The 4939-nt window shown below is 39.5% G+C and overlaps 1 protein-coding gene across 2 annotated transcripts in view; it reads right to left on the reverse strand.

Annotated features, from left to right (window-relative positions):
- The window catches only part of LOC108622282 (runt-related transcription factor 1), a 31187-nt gene extending 27515 nt beyond the window's left edge, over window positions 1-3672 (reverse strand). The window contains exon 1 of one of the 2 annotated variants that reach the window (XM_026811320.1): window positions 3583-3672. The gene's annotated coding sequence lies outside the window, so the exon portion shown is untranslated. The other variant, XM_026811319.1, reaches the window with a different exon arrangement.
- Window positions 3673-4939: the final 1267 nt, after the last annotated feature.

Consider the following 4939-nt stretch of genomic DNA (forward strand, 5'->3'; position numbering starts at 1 on the left):
TAATAACCAAAATTTCTTCCCAGAAAATTTCTGTAGAATGAAAATAGTTCGTTAGGGCATAAATTGTCCAAAATACTTCAAACTTTAGTTCTTCCTCTTATAATATAATAATTGCAACCTAAATATGTAAAATTGAAAGTAACCTATGAAATTCCAGATCGTGAATACATTAAAACCCACGTTTTATAATCAAACTTGCACTCCAATTAATAACCCAGACCAAAAAAATTGCTGTATAATTCTGTTTCCAAACTAAGCATTTCGTTCTTCGGTCCCGAAAAATCTTTTCACCATCAGGTTGTTTCCAACGAATCAGTTACGTATACAGCGTGTCAAATGAATTGATCACAATTCGTAGAGACTTCGGAGCGCATTAGGCTGACGAAACGGAACGGAAAACGCGACGGATGTGTGGGCGCGTCCTGGCGCCAGCGGGCGGGAGGCAGGGGTGCATAAACCCCCTGGTGGTAATCTGTCGCTTATTTGAATAACAGCAACGAGGTGTCCGCGGAATGAATCGCGGGGCGCGACAGAGAAGTAGCGGACGCGGTGCGTCGCGTTGTACGCGGGATCGCCGACGAGACGGTGACAAACAGCGATACGGTGGAAACGTGGACACCGGCCGGGCCGGCCGGCCGTCGTCGTATTGACAAACGACCTAACGCCCGTGCGGACCGCCGCCTATGCTGCTGCGTTCGACGAGATTCGAATTATCTCTGTTGGAGCTTGTCAATGCAAATGCCATACCTACATTCAATTACCGCTCGTCACGCTCCGATCACCGCGCGGCTGCTCGACCGCGGAATATTCCCAATATCCCGCTTTTTTTTCAAAGACACAGATTTTTCAATCGTTTACCCTGATTTCCGTAAAAAAATCTCACAATTTTACTATTTATTCATAACCGATTCGAAACCTCGTGTTTTACCGAAAAAAAATCAATTCTCTGATTAAGTGGAATGCTTGCAAATATTTAAGACGTGCAAAAACTGTTACAAAAGATTGAAAACCTGATTTTAATTAAATATGTAATTTCGTTATAAATTACAAATTTATACATTAATGTGCTATATTTTTTTATATATAAATTACAATCTATTGTTCGCATTGGTACTTCAGTTTGGTACCAGCTTAATTTATAATCACGACTTTTGCAATATGACCGAATAAATTTTGATTTCTATTTATTCCTTATAGAAGAATTTAAGACCGGCCATTTGACTGGTGCAAAGTAGATTTAGTGTTAAGAAATTTGCATACAGTGAAATTTTGCATACGGTATTGCATAAGCGATCTTATCAATTACGTATCGTTCAATCAAAGGATGATAAGGAATAAGATAGATATTGGAGATCGAGTAACAATCGGCCATTAATAATTATTAAATAATTTGATTGAAAATCTAATTATAATTTTGAATAATATAAGAAATTTCTTTGTTAATTGTAAATTTTGTATTTGAAAAAAATTATCAAGAATCTTGATTGGAATTCTCCATTGTATACAGTATTGCATAGGAGAAGTTGCCAATTGCAGATCGTTCGATCAAAGGATGATAGGGAATAAGATAGTATGTATTGGAGATCGAGTGACAATTGGTCAGCGTTAACACGGTTCTCGCAGAGTTCATCCGGCTCGGTGGATCAACGCGGGACGGAGTAACACGACGAAGCGATGGAAACGAACGACAGTAATTAATGGTTTCGCTATCGATTAATAATCGGCGAGCGAATATCACGTCGGAACTGTCCGTGCTTCATTAGCGAGTTACACTTTTTAATGAGCACTGCGGCTTCGTTAAATCGTCCATCGCGTTTCAATTTTTCCCTGTTTTAATCCCGACGGACAATCGCGAGGTGAAACCATTGATAAATAAACAAACACCGAAGAATTAATATTTACAATATTATATGAAAACCATTTGTACATTAATACTTAGCCGAATTTCGTTTGGTCAATGGCATGATTGTATTTAATCGAACGTGGAAGAATTAATACTTACAATAAAACATAAAAATAAGTAACTAAAAAATAAATAAAGAAACATGAAAGAATTAATACTTACAATATTATATGAAAATCACTTGTGTATTAATATTTCATCGAATTTGTTTTCGTCAATATGATTTTATTTGATCAAATAAGAACAATTCCTATCATTTGACTTTCTTATTAATAAATAATTTATTAAATATCTGTTAGTATTTTAAAACTGCATCTATTAATCAATGAATGATAATTGATTTTCAATGCACAACTACATTTTATGTATTTCTCAAGAAGGATTAAAAAATTCTTCTATTGATCATTCAGACATAATAGTAAGGTTAATGGAACGAGCACGTGTCGAAAGAAACGAACACGCAGTGTAAAATACATTGAAAAGTTTAATTGGGATTAAATGCTTGTAAAAGAAATACGTGTATTCGAATCAAATAACACGCATAGGAAGCGCGACAGGGAAGACAGAAGACGTGGGAATCTGATCATGTCTGACAACGACTGTTCCTATTCCCCAGATTATCGATACAATTTTCTATTACTTCTGCTGCTTGCAAAATCATGTAAATTTTTATTCAGCATTTTAACTTGGGATTTAGTAGTAGTTTTGGTCGATACAGAATTAAAGAGAGCTATATTGCATATCATTCAGGCATAGTCGCAAGATTAATGGAACGAACACGTGTCCTCAAATGAAACGATCATAAGGATTCCTTTAAAAATCGCGTTCAATTAGGATTTAATGCACATGAGAGGAATCAAATAGCACGTATAGAAAACGCGACAGGAAAGACAGAAGACACGGGACCGTGATTATCGTGTCTGACTACGAGCGTCCCTATTTCCCTTATGCTCAATTCAGTTCTCTGTTACTTCTGCTGCTTGGAGAATCATGTCAATTTTTATTCGGTAGTTTAACCTGCGATTTAGTAATAACTTTATAAATGTAGTTAATGAAGGATTAAAGAAAATTATTCTATGAGTGTTTAAAAATTGACTAAACAGATATTTGTACATTAAGATTACGTGAACTTCCTCAGTTTTCTACGATATTTGTATTTATTTTTTATTATCACTCTAAATAAATGACAGAACTCTCATTCTGTTTCAAGTATCAAGACATTTGATTGAAGAAGTCTTACACACAATTTCATAAGAAACGGACTCATTCTTATAGATCCACTTCCCTACATCAATGAACTCGGAACAAAACTAGAAGACATCCGTCCCTAGCATCGACAGTCCGACCGAACCTGACACCGTACAAGTGCACTATCTTAAAACTCACCCTCTTTTAATCAATCGAAACAATCCTACATAAGACACTCTCGTCCCGTCTGATCACTCAGTCCACACATCCCGTTCCACGTGCGACGCTAAGAACGACGGTGACCGAGCGAGCGCGGAGCACGTGTCACGGGGCGGCACGATAGGCAGAGGAGTGCGTGGTCGATCGAAAAAGCGAAAAAATACGAACTCGCGTACTACACGGCGGCGTGCGTGCGCGGCGGCGGGCGCGCGTGCTTCGAAAACCGGTTAGTCGGTGCGCTCGATTGGACAACAATACACGAAGAACGGTACCGGGGCACGAGCAGAAGCAGCAACAACAGCACAAGCACCGACGGTGGACCCGCGTGAATACTACGAACCGAAACCCCCCACCCCCCATCCTCCTTCGTCCCTCGGTCGTCGCGGCCGTCTCTGTCCCGCGGAGGGTAGTTTCGCTCTAACGAGCGCGACTCCCCCGCTGAAACTGGAACTATCGTCCCCACCGCGGCCGACCGGCGCCCCACCATCGGACGCAAACCGCCCCTACCACGTGCCATGGCCACCCCTAACGTCACCGGCATGGAGCAGGGGTCGTGGCGCGGCACGCGAGTAGGGGCGGAACACCCCGACGGAACATGTGTAACACGCAGCCTTGATTACACGCGGGCTTGTAAAAATTATTATTATGGCCGTGAGGCGAGCCCACCCGCGGCTCCACGAAATTCTCGTTCCTCTACCCTCGTTTTCAAAGCGGCGCGCCGCGTGCGCTGACCTTTCGCTGTTTTACACTCACCCGGAGTTCAATGTCAATGCCAGACAGACACGAGTTTTTACGTTATCCAGTATTGATGGAAGCGTTCGATTGGGAACGAGGTTTGTAGTGAATGTCACGATTTCAAATCACTGGCTTGTATGTGAAATTATAGAAAAAGAAACCAGTGAATGGAAATTGGGACGTTTATTATACAGGGTGTTCCAGTACTGATGGATCGGGAGAAATCATGATTGTACGTGAAAAAATAAATATTCTCTCCTGGCTTTTAATTACGAAATATTTGCATCGCCTTCCGAATAAACTTTGGGTTCAATATGATTCTATAGATAAATGTCAAGATTTTCACGTTTCTGTACATATAAGTACATAAAATAGAGAATAGCTTGTATTGAGATCCGTTTATCCTCGTCATAATCAAGTCGATTTTCTTGAAAAGGAAACCTCAAATGAAAAAGATTAATTTTCTTAAGGATGTATTGGCTATACAGACAATCCCAAAAGTTTATGAACTTTAGAAACGCATTTTTTAAAAAGAAATCAGACCTCGGAAGAACATTGCTAATAATAAACAACAACAAAAAATTTTCGATTTTTCCGAATTTCCGAAATTTTTCCAAGGGGTACCCCTTCAATTTCTTCCAAATTTTCGTTTTTCACCAATAACTCGTAAACCGTTTAATCTACGGGAAAATTGCATTAGACCTTTTTTGTAGCCGATAATCAGAGCTACAATTTCCATCTAATTTTGTTTTGGTAGCGTCAATAGTTTACGAGTAATTTGCCAAAAACTGTTTTTCAGTTTTTCGTCAATAACTCGTTAACTATTGATGCTAGCGGAAAGTTTTTATACGGAAATTGTAGATCTCGTCGTCCTCTACAAGAAAGGTCCTATAC

This window comes from Ceratina calcarata, unplaced genomic scaffold (genome assembly GCF_001652005.2).
Source record: "Ceratina calcarata isolate Rehan_Ccalc_2016 unplaced genomic scaffold, ASM165200v1 scaffold211.2, whole genome shotgun sequence".
Taxonomy (NCBI): domain Eukaryota; kingdom Metazoa; phylum Arthropoda; class Insecta; order Hymenoptera; family Apidae; genus Ceratina; species Ceratina calcarata.